Genomic DNA, 16584 nt, shown 5'->3' on the forward strand with positions numbered 1-16584 from the left:
GCAGACGTAGTTGACTGCTTTTTTGTTGATGCTAATGCTCTCGCTTTCTTGTTCCTGACCTTCTTCATCAATGGCTCTCTGATTACTACTCTACTTTGCTGCATCCGCTCTGCGAGAATGTGCAGTAATAGTGACGTACACTACTCGTCTCTCAATGTGATAGTCACGACTACATTTATATTTTGTGTTTGCAGTACTTTCCCTTTCTTTTCATTATACTACTACTACTACTGCCACTACTACTACTACTGATACCACAGCTATCAGCTCCAGTGCTAGTGCTGCGACTACTACCATCACTGCTACTGCAACTATTATTACTACTACTACTACTAGTGCTACTAGTGCTACTCCTACTTCTAGTACTACACCTGTAACCTCCACTGCTCCTGCTACAACTACTGCTATTATTACCACTACTAGTGAAACTACTACTACAACCACAGCTACTACTACTACTACTACCACTGCTACTGCTACTACTACTACGACTGCTACAGCAACAACAACTACTACAACTACTGCTACTACTAGTACTACTGCTACGACTGGTGCTACTGGTACTCCTCCTCCTAATACTCCTACTACTACTACTACTACCAGGGCAACTGCCACCACTACTACTGCTCCTACTACTGCTACTACCACAACTACTACTGGACTAGTGTTACTACTACTACTACTACTACAACTATTACCACTGCTAGTGCTACTCCTATTACTACGGGTACTACTAATTACTACTGCGACTACTATCGCTACTTCTACTACTAGTAGTAGTGGCCGTGGCTTCTTTGTTTTTGTGTATGGATTGCATGCTGTTGAAAAAAACGTCCGGTGCAGAACAAGCCTTTCTTTTTCGGGGAAGTAAAGAAGGAAAGTGAGAACAAGAACACCCGCGTTGACGCCGTCGTTGTTGCCTCTGCCTTCAAAAAAAATAGGTACGTGACATATAACACATAACACTCATACTCCCTTCTTCACAGTAATAATAATAATGAAAGCACGCGCTACTAATCCGTATAAGTATATATGAAATATATATACATACGTGTATATATCTTCTAGGACGGCACACACACACACACACACACAAACTGAGGTAGGTACTGCTAATACTATAGTACTACTGGTAGCAGTAGTAGTAGGAACAGTAGTATCAGTGTAGTACCAGTGGTAGTAGTAGTAGTAGTAGTAGTAGTGGTAGGACTAGTAGTGTTAGTATTAGTACTTTTAATTATTATCATTATTATCATCATTATTATTGTTTACATCTTGAGGAATGATGTGAGCAGCTCCGGAAAAGAAGAAAAGTTGACTCGAAAGACGAGTGCATCACATATGAGCATCCCCACAACGTCGAAGGCGAACAGTGCACGTGTTACAAAGCTACAATATTACACACACACACACATATACGTACACATAGATATATATATATATATATTTCACTTCATATATATCCGTAGGTATATATATATATATATGTCTGCGCAGATATACGTATGTATATGATCAAGACATCTGTAAGTGTGTACGTTTTCATTATGTCTATACATACACATGTACATACATATGTATACATCTATATGTATATATATATCTCTGTTTATACAGTATACATATATGCATATAGTATATAGAAGTATACAGTATATAGTATATATATATATATGCATATAGTATATATATGTATACAGTCTAATTATATGTATAATAGTATGTATATATATATATATATGTATATAGTGCACTTTTCACAGGCTATAATTCAATGTGGAAAAATTGAACTCAAATTAAGAGGGCATCACATGTGAGTTTGCTCACAATTTGTAAGGCAAGTGTCACCCGTGTTCAAGAATACCATTCCCACATATATATATATATGCGGGTGTGTACGTATACAGATAATGAACACGTATATGTGCGTTATGCACGTACGCCACATATACAAGAACCTAGAAGTTTTCTATTTGTTCATATGATAACGCTTGATTTGGGTTGATGCTGTCTGGTTGCAAATATATGTGATGGTGTACATACACCACTGTTGCTGATTATGTAGCGGTGGTAGAGTATCCAGAATATCTCTATATTTCGCGGGCTAGTGGCAACTCACACCAACATATATATATATATATATATTAAATATATGCATATGTACATATATTTTCTTATCTCTTTCTTCCTTCCTTTAACTCTTGCATTCGGTATGTGTATATATATATATACACATGTGTTTTCAGTCTAGTAAATCATCTGTACGTATCTATCCCTCTCTATATATTGGTCTGTATATATATTTTTATATATATATCTCTATTTAATGAAGTAATATCTTATATCTTATATATCTCTCTTTCTATATATAGTCTTCTATATCATATATATACGTGTAGACTCTTATATCATATATACACCGATCACATATACATACATTTACGTATCTCCTCTCTCTGTATAGTCTCTTATATAATATATATATATATATACTGTATCATTGTGACTACCGGTCTATATATAAAAACATGCAAACGTATGCGGCAGAGATTTTGAACCCTGGAGTTTTCTGGTGGACGTCTCAAAAATTACTGTTGCAGCGGTCGAGACACTTTGTATGGTTTGCCGCTGCTGCTACTTCTTCATCCCTGTGTTACCGCCATTTATGCGTGTTTTTGTGAGACTGCTGCTCCGAAACGATATCCCTTGGTGATGTTTCTATTGCAGTTGATGTTTTCTCTTGTATTAGTCTACCAACAGAATCTACTTCCTCAAACCAGAGGCGTGAATACGCTGTCTTTCTGTCTGTCTGTCTCTCTCTCTCTCAATATATATATATATAAATATATATATATATATTATATATACGTATGTGTATACATCACAGCATATGTGATATATATATATGTATATACGTATGTGTATACATCACAGCATGTGTGTGTAAGTATCTATGACGGTCCTCTTTCGTGTTTCCTTCACAACAGCATTGACCCCTTTAAACACGAGGCGTAAATACGCTCTTCCTTCTCTCTCTCTTGCTATATATATATGTTTATTTATATATACATATATGTATGTGTATACATCACTTTATAAAGCATATGTGTATAAGTATATATATATATATATATATATAATGGTCTTCGTCGCGTCGGCTTCACAACCGAAAGTAGTTCATAAACAATAGGCGTGATGAGGCTGTCTCTCTCTCACTGTGTGTGTGTGTATGTGTCTCTCTCTCTCTCTATATGTGTATATCATCACATATAGCATATATACATGTATATATCTCTCTCGGTATATCTCTGCATATGCTTATACATCACCTCTGTGAGCATATATTTGTATATATCTCTGTCATTGTCGCTCTCTCTCTCTCTCTATATATATATATGTATATCTCTATCTATGTGCGTCTAGAAAATCTTATAGCATATATGTATAAATATGTATATATACGTCATAAGCATGGCAAACGCTCCTTGTAGACATATGTGACAGGGAGCACGATTTAAAGTGAATCTACGTTATTCTTGCGGGTTCCTCTTGACGTCTGTCTGTACAAATGCCAATTGCAGCAGTTTCGCAAGACTTGTGGTTTGCTGCAGTGCCTGTGCTGCTGCTGCTGCGGTGCATGCGATGAATCCGACGTACTCCTTAATTCTCCGGCTGTCATGTATGTCTTCTCGTGCTGCTTCTCCTTTATATAACAGAGTCTACTTCTTCACACCAGAAGCCCCAGCAGAAGCTATACTCGATGTGCGAGATATTTTCAATGAGAAGCCTTCAAAAGAAGAACAGGAGGCACTTGCCCGTAAGTCACACACACCCACCCCCCACACCCACACACGCGCCACACACAGACACCCACACACGCGCCACACACAGACACCCACCCACCCACGGACGCACCAACCCCTTCATCTTCCCCTCCCTCTTCACAGATATTGAGAGGCCTTCGTGTATGTGTGTGTGTATGTGTATGTTTGCTTATATCATGAATATCTATATATACGTGGGACACACTTATCGTAGGTACTCGCAGCCTGTCTTTGGTTTGGTGGGCAACCACGACACCTCGCTCTGTGTCTGGTGGCGGCGTGTAGCTACTACTGTCATACAGGCATATGCATGTGCATGTATGTATATTTGTGGATGTCTGTATGTCTGTGGTTGAGTGTCTGTATGTGCGTATTTGCGTGCGCATGTAGAAGTGTGTGCGTTTGTGTATCAATGAGTGAGTGCATGTTTCTTTCTGAATATGTATGTTTGTGTGTGTTTTGGGGGAGGTGTGAATGTATATGTGTGCATGCGAGTGTGTTCGCACTTATGCGCATGTTTCTCCACGTGGGTGTGCAAGTGTGTAAGTGTGTGTAAGTGTGTGTAAGTGTGGGTAAGTGTAAGTGTAAGTGTGTGTGTGTGCTGTGTGCGGGTCTGTCGTTATGCTACTATATGTATGTATATGTACGCATGTATGTAGGTATATGGGTGTGTGTGTGTATGGGTGTGTAAGTGTGTGCTTGTGAGGTTGTGTCCGTATGCCTGTGTGTGCGTGTATGTATACATGTGTGTATGTGCGTGGTGTGCGTAATGGTTGTCTAAGTGCGTGTACGCATGTATGTTTGTACGTATGTATACACATGTGTGTGCATGTATATATATATATATATGTATATGTGTATTTGTATACATGTATATGTACACATATATATATATATATACGTATATATGTATCTGTATTTGATCTGTATGTGTTTTGGGTGTCTATAATATGGCGGTGTTATGTTGCAGCATCGGCGGCTGCAGCATCTGCGCTGTCCCCCAGCAGCGCGTCTGGGGAAGACGGCGACTATTTTTACAACTGCAGGAGATATTTTTTCTCCGTTTGTTTTCCGCGAGAATGTCCAAAGACTGTCGAGAATTTCTGTACTCATGCACGAAATGGCCTATTATGATCGCTGCATTTTTCACCGTGTTATCAAAGGTTTCATGATCCAGACAGGAGATCCCAATGGAGACGGCACCGGAGGTAATAATGTAGCAGCAGTGGTAGTCTGCCGCCTCTTCCCTTCTCTCTCTCTTCCTCTTTCTCTCGAAGAAAATCTCTGTCTATTGCAACTTACGCACGCGTATCACTACCCATCAACAGTATATGCTCATATACATACGTATATGTATACATATATATATATATGTATATTTATATATACATATATATACGTATATGTATACGTACGTATATCAGTCATATGTGTGTGTGTGTGTGTGTGTGTGTGTGTGTGCGTATGCATATTTGTGAATGTGGTTGTCAACTGTGCGTTTAGTACTCATTCTCGCGTGCGGCTTGGTTCACGAACGTCGCTGTTACAGTTGTGTAACCTGCTCTAGGTTCAAGCGTGTATCTCTCTCTCTTTGTCAGCCACGTAGCCGCGTATGTGTACGGCGATGGCATGTTTGCCAGAGAGATGTGCGGCGTTCTTCCGAGCTCTCTCAGTCCCCCCCCCCCTCTCCTAATGTTCTCTACTACTTTTAACTCCTCTCGCCCATCGTGCCTGTCTATCATTTACCTGCATTATGGCCGATGTTTCACTAGCTCGAGTTGCGTATCTACTGGGCACAGTAGTGTTGCCGAGACCGTATATACATGTGCTCTGTATACACAGCTATAACCCTTTACACACACCCCTATATATATATGTATACAACCTTAAAACCGTATACACGCACTCTTGTGTACAAACAGTTACCAACCTGTATATACACTCCTACACATACACAACTATAAACCGTATATACACCCCTATGTATACTCACAACCACAAAAGCATATATATGCTGTTACGTATACTTAATCGTGAAACCGTATATGCGCCCCTATATATACACACAAGCATGAAACCGTATATACACCCGTACATGCATACAGTCTAGACTCCCGTACATACACACACACACACAATCATAATATACGCTCCTAGATATACACAATCGTACAACCGTATATATAAGCTTCTATATAGACACAACCGTAAAACCGTCTATTTGCCCCTATATATACACGCACAACCACATATACATCCGTACACAGACAAAACCATAAAACCGCATATACGCTCGTACGTACACACACAATCATACGCTCCCAGACAACACACCCATATATCTACACACAACCACAAACCTGTATATTTACCGCTATATATACACGTAAAAAACCGTACATATACCCCTACGTATACACATAACCATAAAAGCGCATATACGCCCCTATATATATATATACACACACATATCTATAAAAAGCCCATATATTGTGCATCCCTGTGTGTATGCTGAACCATTTAGACGTAGCCCTACATAGTATATATATATATATATCTCTGTATGAGTGAGAGGCCTGGATTATATCTGCCAACACATATATATAGATATACGTATGTACATAGACCTACGTATGTACATACGTTCATGACTCCTACTTATACATCCCCTCTGTATATGCTAAACCATACACAGGTGTCCCTACTTATATACTATATATATATATCTCTCTCTCTCTCTCTCTCTCTATATATATATATATATATGTGATATATGCCCCTGCTCTGTGTCACTTTGACTTCATCGGCATATCTGTCCTGCTGTCAATAACAACGTATACAGCCTTTTTATATGTCCGTCTCACGTGGCAGGGTGAACATGCTTTATATATATATATATATATATATTAGTGTGTGTATGCTTCTGTGCGTTTCTTCTGCGTGTGTAGAGCGTCTAATAGACTGCACACACCTTCATTATTTCCCTGTGTACAAGCGTTCTGCATCCGCTTACACATACGTCTTTTTCCTCCTCCATACTGCGGTATGCGGGCGCACTCGCCGCCGTTCTCGTTGTGTATGCGCCGCTGTATCTCTTGCTTTCGACACAGAAAAGATTCAAAGTAGTCGTACGTATAGCTCAAGCGCATACTCATGGGTGCCTTCTCTATCACACATACGTTACGAGCTAGTGTACTATAAGTATATATATATGTGTGGGTGTATTTGCGTTTGTGTATGCATCTCTTTATGTGTGAGTTTGTGTGTGTGTGAGTGCGGGTGCGCGTATTATGGACGTGTATGTGTATGTGTGGTGCGGGGTGTGTACATGCTTGTGGGGTTGTGAGGGTTGTACGAGTGTGTGGGTGATTTTGTCTGGTTGTGGACGTGTGCAGGAGTGTGTCTACGTGTGTGTGTGCAGCATTGTGAGCTGACAGCTGCTGGCGCGCTTCTACGTGCAAGTGCTACTGCTGCTGCTTCTGCTGCTGCAGTTTCTACGTGCATGTACTACTGCTGCTGCTGTTGCTTCTGTTGCTGTGCTGCTGCGCGGATGCTGCTGCTGTTGCAGGCGAGTCTATTTGGGGGGGCGACTTCGAAGACGAGTTTCATCGCGCTTTGAAGCACGACCGTCCTTTTACTGTTTCCATGGCAAACGCTGGCCCCAATACAAATGGCTCTCAATTTTTCATTACTACTGTTCCGTGTAGCTGGCTCGATAATAAGCATACAGTGTTTGGCAGAGTGGTGCAGGGTATGGACGTCGTCACGAAAATTGAATGTGTAAGTTTATAGAAAATATCATATGCTTCAGATGCATACACTTAAAGCTGTCAGAAACAATCATTGACCCGTATACGCACATCTTTATTGCTGCCGTATATATTTATATATATATATATATATACACACACACACAAACACCTACCTACCTACCGCCCGACACACACACACACACACATGCTGAACCGCTATCGTAGAGGTCTACAAGTGAACTGCTGCCGTATGTGTACACACCAATAAATTGCTGCCATACGTGTATACACCAGTAAATTGCTGCCATACGTGTATACACAAGTGAAGTGCTGTTGTGTGTGAGAACGCAAGTGGACTGCTGCCGTAGGTGCATACACAAGTGGATTGCTGCCGTATGGACACATATGGATATAGCAGCGTGGCTTCAGATTTCTAAGAGATTAACTGTGTATGAGGAGCTTCTTTTCATATTCGTATGCTGCTGTACGAAGAAAATAATGGCTGCTGTAGCTCTATGAAATTATATTACAATGACACTGTGCTTACATATACTTCTCTACTGGTACTATAGTGTGAGCCAGTGTATGGGTGTGAGCAGCATATCTACACTCTTTGCTGGTACTACTGAAAAGACGCTTCTGTCTCTACTTGTTCGTGGATAGTGTATGGATAGAATGTATCATTATCTTAGTCAGTAAACTTTTTTGGTGCGAATAGCCTATTGTCGTCACAACTTTCTTTGAGAGTGTTTTGTAGAAAGCATTTACCCATAACTTTCTGTGTGAAAAATGTATGAACACCATGTTTGCGTATCGGTTCACTTTTTCCTGGCTGGGGTTTGAAATGCGTGCCCGCTGTTTTGTTTGTTGAGTAGTGGTACAAACAGCCTATTATCTTCAGAACTCTTTTTGTAAGTATTTCGTCGAAGTATGCAATCGCAAGAACTAATGAAGGTGGTTTTGACAGCCAGAAGATTTAGAGACGTACGAACGTACATACAATTATATTTCTTTGAAATAAATACACGAAGAGCATGCTTGCACATACATCTCTAAGAGTATCTCTATTAAGGCGTGAATATGTGTGTTTTACGTAATCGCAAGCCTGCATATCAGCACGTGTTCGTACGCGTCATTCGCTATGAAGAGTGCATGCAGGAAAAATCTTCCTTTCCTTTCAGTATTCGAGAGAGGTCATCAAACGAACATGCATGCACTCATACGTGTACACACATATGCATGTAGGCCTGGTACCGTAGAAGACGGATATACATGTAACCATGCGCAGATACACAACCAAAAAGTAAAACAACATCACTCTGTGCGAGTCCGCTCCCGAAGACTGAAGGGGAGGGAGTCTTCAAATATATGCGCGCACACGCATGCGTGTGTGTTCGTTCCTAGTAACCGTTCATTGCTACCTTATTACGAACTATGTATCTATATGCGTACAAGCTCAAAAGCGTATACAAGTACATGGGTACAATTTGTATCCACTTATGCTGATATACGTGTGAGTGCTGCGGGTTGTTACACGCCTAGACTCCAGTGCTGAATGCAATTGCATGCGGATGCTGCGGTTTGAAAATCAATTCCTTTCTATTAAGGCTCCTGTGGCTTTCCGCTGTGGGCCGGTAGGCGCTCCAGCACCTAGTGGTACAACGTGTACTGTTAATAGGTGTGAAGAACATTATACTGGCTAGTGCTGCTTAATATCCGAGTGTCAGTTGCAGGCTCTACTCATTGTTTTTGCTCTTAGAACGATGTTTTTCTCAGATCCTGTGCATTATGATACACTCTTGCGGCTACTATTCACATGTGGGAAGGCAAGTATGTGATATCAGCACAGCCATTGCTGTGTGTATGTATGTGTGTATGTGTCGTGCCATTGTTGCTATTTGAGTAAGTGCGCGTGCGCCTGCTGATGATGTGTGGTGATGCTCGTTCATATGTAAGTCCGAGAGCACCGATACATGTGCGCTGCTGGCAGCTTCCATTGGAAGCGCACCGTTACTGCTGACATATCTAATACCGTAGCCCGTATATTTGCTGGGGAAAGGCTTTGAAAAGTGCGCGGCAGTATACGTGAACATGCTTCTCTATTATTGATGCTATAGGTGCCTACAACCGTAGAAGACAAGCCGAAGCAGGATATCAAGATACTGACGATAAAAGTCACATCTTGATATATTCCAATTTGGCGTGCTTGGGGTGAAAAGCAGGAAGTTGTCAGCGGTTGTAGTCGGAGAGAAGCGGTTCACGGCGACAAGCAAAGAAGCGATCCATCTGACGTACTCTACAATAATGAGGCATGAAAGCAACCGTGACAAATCAGGCTTGGAATAATGCATAATTCTTATGTTTCTACATCTGTCAAGACGTGCAGTGTGCTGTATATACACATATATATACATATCTATACGTAAATGTATACGTATGTATCATGTACATATGTATATACATGCATAAACATAAATGTATTACCCGAGGAACAGCAGTAGCACCCTGTACAAGTGACAACATCCTTCAATGTGCTGTCGTTGCGTCTACATGCATGCATGCAAGAGCGCGGGAGAGGTGGGTGGAGGGGGTGTGAGGGGAAAGCGTATCGGTGATAGTACTCGGTTCTCCACTAGCAGACACCGTAAACTACCGCAGCTGCCTACTGCTGCAACGTCTGCTTCGAGAGAATGTATTGAAGTGTCCGCAAAAACCTTGATGTCATGTATCTACAGAAAGCTGACAAACGCTCGTAGGCATACCAACTTCCAAAACAAAAAATATGCAACGTCGTAAATATATGTATACATGTATACATGCGTCTATGTGTAGGCACGCTGCGGTGCAGCACGTTCCGAGCCTGTGCACATATACGTACATACATAAACAAATTCATCTTCTGAAGGATGTTTGTAATCGATACGTGTATTTGATTGTCGCATGTGGCGTCTCGAATGATTTGTGCGAACTGCTAAAAAGCTGCGGAGAGAGGTGGAGACATGATTGCGCGGTGGACCATCAGCACGTGGGGCGTGAGTGTATGTTCTTTCCAGGATGTTTTCAAGGACCTCTGGCAAACACGGTGTGCACACATGCAGGCCCTTCATCATCTTTCAATATGAGACGATGACTCAGCCATCGTCATGGACACGAGCCTTTTTTTTGAGGAAACAAAATTCTCATACTGTTTTAGATGGTGCATTCAATCGCTCTTGTACACGATGTACCCAGAAGCATACAATTCCAGGCACCTACACGTCCTTATATCTGAGAACAGACCGCCAGAAGTATACAGATGTGGTGAGTGCATAAATTACTGCATAAATAAGAAAGCAATTCGCCTCGACGTGCAAACTCCTCACGGAGTTAGCGAGGAAATATATATAGGAAAGATCAACGGACGTCCTTTATACACACGAAGAGACTATCACACGTGCGTATGTAGTCAGTGAAATACTGCGTGTTCGTAGATTGTTGTACGTATTATCGATACACCTCGGGAGACGTAATCAGAGTTGCGTTCACCGGTCAGCCTCATTTATCACTATTTTAAGTCAGTATCTCCTCGATGTTGCGTTGTGTCTGCGCAACGACCAGCTCTGTGCGTGCGAACGATTTACCCACTCTCTCTCTGCCACCTGCATACTGAAACGCGTGTACAAGACCGTCGACCATGCTATAATATGAAGAACCAGGCTACTATGCACATTTAAACCGGCTAGCGGGTAACCGCCGAGCTGGAGATTTGGATATAAGTGTACCTTGTCGTCCAGGCGTGCAGTACTACTCATTGTCACGGACATATGTCATAGTGGAGAGTGTGTGATTAGCCATATGTCAAGTAGTAATATTTCTAGCGAACATTTGATAATACATTACGTCTCGTAAAGAATTACAGACAGTTGCTGCTGTGATAACGGGTTTCTTATGTGAATGCCACCTCGCACGACTATCAACTGTCTGTGACTGAACAGCCTTTAGATCCCACCGATGCGACGACCTTTATAAGAGAGGAAGAGCTATATGATGCATCCTATGAGAAATAAAGGCGAGGCGTTCGTGTGCTGTTTTGTTAACTTTCCTTCTCGGCACATTCATGTACACAATACACGACGTGTAGCTGCCCCGCCACACAAGGTTGAGTATGCACGTGACTTCGCCAGAGAATGGGAGTCACAGCATACTGAAAATTAAAGGGAGGCGTGCGTCCGTGCCACAGAAGTAGAGTGCTTATGTGCCCTTAGCACTATTTTCCCGCATCACACAAACTCCGTCTCAATTCGCAGTCGGGGGTAGCCGCAGAATCTGTCCCTAAAGTGCGCATTTAGCGAAGTAGCTAGGTGTAGAAAGGGTCATTTTCTTTGATTATGACATTCAAATCTGTTTGTAAATGCACGCGCCGCTCGGGGTTGCTTGAGAATAGATAAGACGGCTATATAACGAAGCAATCACTGCAGGACTCCATGTAAGTGTTCGCGACTGGAGGTTTCCTGATTGTACACACAATTACTATGCAACGATTGGAGAACTGCAGAGCGCTACGTACGCCTGCGCGACAGGAGGCTCCCTGAGTACATAGACAACTATTATGCAACGAGTGAATGACAGTAGAGCGCTAGGTAGGCGTGCGCGAGAGGAGGCTGCCTGGGTATATACACAACTGCTACGCGACAAGAAATTTTCTGCGAAGCTGTATACGTATGCGATTGAGTGACAAAGCAAACGGTAAAGCAATCGAATCTCCACAGAAGTATGTTGTATGTGTTTTCTCTAGTATGCCGGTAGCAACACATGAAGCGCCGAAGAGGTGTCGAGCGTCGAGTTGAAGGGACGTCTACTTCCACCTGAAAAAGATGGAGATCTTTCTGAAGAAAGCGTGACACGCACTTTTGTTTTGAAGACGCCTCTAGCAGCAGCGCAGGGAAAGGGGTCGGTTAATTTTTTGTTCCTGATGTCCAATGTAGCGTACCATTCGAGCTACTTAGGCCTCAGTCTATGCAGAGCAGGCGTGTCATGCAGCGCATCAGCACTCATGGTGCCTACTATTTTATTCTATGGAATGTGTCTTTCACGAGCTGTTACCAATGCATTTGCCTGCGCTATCGTCGCTTCTGTGGACGCAGCGACCTCTGTCTGATCTGTGTGTATGTAAATTTCATTCCCCTTCGTGCTTGTGCTTCGTGTAAAGCATCCCTGTCTGCGGCAGCTTCATGCCTTTCTTCTCTACATTCTCCTGCGCTACGTCATCATCGATATCATCTTCATCGTTACTGCTACTGCTATTACCGTAGTATCGTCAACGCATCATCTTGTGCCTTCCGTAGTACAGCACACAAACTGAAGTAGCACCGCCAGCAGCTACTGCACCCCTGCTGTTGCACTCCCTTGCTACTACTTCTCTTTTTCCAAGAGCTAGCTGATCCTCTCGTTCTATCCTACTACCTGTGTGCCATTAACCAGCTGCTGCGCTACAAAGTAACCACAACACGCACTACTACTTCTACGTGACGAGCCATAGTCTCTTTTCTAAGCTGTCCAGACATATGTGCATATATATGTATATATATATATATATATATATATATATATAGCAGCACCTACACGTAGCAAAAGCACCACGCCCTACTTTGGCGCTGTGATGCTACTGTTGCCCTCTTCACAGCGCTTCCCTCTCGTCTTTCCACCCTTCCTTCTCCTCCTCCCACTTCAAAGCGAGTCGTCGTATACACGATTGTGTCTGCATGACACTAATCTGCCACTGTGCACGACCATATATCTGCATGCACAGACAGATAGGCATATTGAGAGAGATGGACATACTGATCAGAGAATGTATGAACCTACATCTACTTATGAACATGTGTGTATATATATGTATGTACTTACGTGTATGTATGTATGTATATATGTACGTATGTGTGTATGTGGGTATGCATGTGGATTTGTTTGTGTGTGTAGGAATGGGTATGTATGTTTATTTCTATGGAACTTGGAGGGCAGAAATAGATGAATAGAGACTCGCCGAAGCACTAAACGTCCTTTTAAGCGGAGTTGTTGCTTGTGGTGCTGTTAATTCTGATAATTTTGATGGTAAGAGAAGCTTGTGTCAGTATTAGTATAACTGGCGCATGTGCTGCTGGGGCCGCAGTAGCGATCTCTTACTCGCCTTCCTCCCTGTTGGAATGCCTAGAACATACAGAGTGTGTGTGTCTGTGTGTTACTGCACTTTAATATATATATCGACTGTTCTGATAGTGGTGTTGCACCAAACGCTAATTAACTATGTACCGTATACAACTTCACCGCATACACACACACAAGCACTCAAAGAAAAGAAGTGCAGATCACGTTATTTGGGATGTAAATAAGTATTTCACTTGGATAAATATGCCCGCCCTACAGACATATACCGGAAAAGACATGTATGTATAGCTTTCCAACACCATCATACGCTATGTTCTTCAGACACACTTGTGGCGGTGATGTAGCTGCTGTACTGCTATTGTATGTGCTGCCTGTGGAGCTATCATTCTTAAGATGATGCTACGCTCCTAGAGATACAGGTATTTTCGTTGCTGTTGGTGTTGCTGTTGCCGCTGCTGCTGTTCCTGCTGTTGCTGTTGCTGTTCTTGCTGTTGCTGTTTTTGCTGTTGCTGTGCTGCTGTGGCTGTGCTGCTGTGGCTGTGGCTGTGCTGCTGCTGTTGCTGCTTGTACATATGGTGATGGTGTGATTCAATAACGCAGGCAAGGCTGTCATTATAATAGCTTTTAGACTGCTGCCATTGCTGAGGCTGCTGAAGAACCAGTGGTGGTGTTCTCTTCCCGCAAAACGAGCTTTCAATTTGCCAGAGTAATAAAGGAGCAGCCACAGTACCATCTGCGAGATACATTACTTTATTATAGAAATCGATCGTTGCATGCATGCATCGTAACCAGTCGAGCCCAATTACAAAGAGAGGGTGCTGCGGTGGCATTGGAGGAGGACACAGCGGTACTACAGAAGGGTGTACGCGACTAGTAGTAATACCGACAGGGGAAGTGCTTTCTCTCTCTTTCGGACACAGAGATACTAAAGCAGGGTGTATGCGACTGGCAGTAGCGTGGGAGATAATGCTTCTCTTTTGCTCCTTGTGCGATTCGACACAGTAGTGATCAGTCGTGGGGTGTGTGCGAGTATAAGCAGCCGAACAGCACTCGTATCTCTTTTCGTTCTGAGGCAGTTGCTGTTGCTGCTGCTTTGCACCCTCTACTTTGGAAGAAAGACCTGCATTAGGGAGAGTCATCCCATGTTGCTGCTGCTCTTCTTGTTGCGAACTGAAGAAGTCAAAAGTGGTGGTGTGAGCAGCGCCAATGTATGCATGCTGATGGTGCAAGGCTGGTATCTTCAGGGAAGTTGCAGCAGCACGAGCGCTAGCACTCACAGAAGCCTTGGCTGTGGTGGGAGCCCCAGCATTGTCAGCAGGTGAGTTTGTAGTAGCAGCGAAGTCTAAAGGAGCAGTAGCACCAGATGTACTCCAAGACGGAGAAGGAGGAGCAGTACGCGAATGAGCGTCTGCAGGGGGAGCACCAGCAGCAGTTGTAAAATCATCCCCTGGAGTCGTAGTAGTATTAGTGGTACTAGTACTACTACTAGTAGTAGTGGAGGAAGGAGCTGCAGCATTTAGCACCAGGACATCGCAAACAACCGTGAAGTAGGAGTAAGAGCTGCTGTCGTCTGATTGTGCGCGTGAGTCAGAAGGGGCAGTAGGTGTTGCCATTGCTGCTGCTACTGCTGTGCTACAGAAGCTGCGACTGCTTTTTTCATCTTCGTCTGTCCCACCCAGTGTTGCAGGCACTTCCTCTCTCTCAGGTACATTTATCTGACGCCGCTGGTGCAACATCTGCCCCTCCTCCTCCTGCTGCTGCTGGTGCTCCCGCTTCTGGTGCTGCCCTTCACGAATTTGCGCTAGATGCATCAAGCAGCCACATTGTCGATGTAAAGCTCGCAAGTGGTTGTGCTGCTGTTTAGCATACGTATCCTGCTGCTCATGATGATATGGTGTATATGTTCGGCATAGCGTCTTCTCCTCCTCTGCCTCCTGCTGCTGCTGCAGGTGCTCAGGCTGTTTCTGTTGAGGCTGCTGCTGTTGATAACGCTGTTGTTGCTCTGTTACGTATATCAACAGCTGCCCTTCCTGCTGGACTTCCGTTTTTGAATGTTTTTGCAGCGACCGCCACACCTGCTGGCATGTTGAGGCACCTTTAATCTGTTGTTGCTGAGGTGGCTGGTGGTGTTGCTGCTGCAGCAGCTTCTGTTGCTGCGGCTTCTGTTGCTGCAGCTTATGTTGCTGTTGCTCTTGCAGCTTCTTCTGTATGTGCGTGCATTTAGGCAGGTATTGGGTATTACGTGATTGTGTTGACAGCACAGGAATTTGCAGCTTCAAGTTGTCGACACATCCAATTATTTGAAGTGCACTAGTTGCCCTCTTCTCTAGAGCTCTACAGTATGTTTCCTCGTCTGTCGTTGTTGTTTCTTCTGCTGCTTCTGTTGTTTCTGCTGTTTGTTTTGCTCCTCCCGCTTGACTTTCTACGGTTGCTTCTTCTTGTCTCGTTGTTGTTAATACAGTATTAGTGTCCTTTGCTATATTCGACGTACCTTCTATATTATCACCTGTCCACAGTGTAGGGGAGGACGAACACGCTGTAAGAGATGGTGTTATTTTCTTTGCTAGAACATTGTCACTGAGTGATTCTCTAGCTGCTACAACAGCTGCTGCTTCTGCCGTATACACTGTATCTAGGGAAGCAGTCACAGCTGTCGACGTAGACAGCACATCCTGTCCACTTCTTGCTATTGCTGTAGCTATTGATGGTGTCTGTAGTATTGTGTCTGCTCCCGCTGCTTGTGTTGGCGCTGGTGTTGGCAGTTCCTCCTTTGTTTCTGTTGTTGTCGCTACCTGTACCCGACCTATTGCTGCTGCTGCAGAAGAAGAAGAAGAAGCAGGCAGAAGAGGGGACCCTGCTGGGCC

General features: G+C 43.2%; 1 pseudogene; it reads left to right on the forward strand.

Annotated features, from left to right (window-relative positions):
• The window catches only part of LOC131479145 (uncharacterized), a 30817-nt pseudogene extending 21055 nt beyond the window's left edge, over window positions 1-9762 (forward strand).
• The last annotated feature ends 6822 nt before the right edge of the window (window positions 9763-16584 follow it).

Source organism: Ochotona princeps, unplaced genomic scaffold, assembly GCF_030435755.1.
Source record: "Ochotona princeps isolate mOchPri1 unplaced genomic scaffold, mOchPri1.hap1 HAP1_SCAFFOLD_1453, whole genome shotgun sequence".
Taxonomy (NCBI): domain Eukaryota; kingdom Metazoa; phylum Chordata; class Mammalia; order Lagomorpha; family Ochotonidae; genus Ochotona; species Ochotona princeps.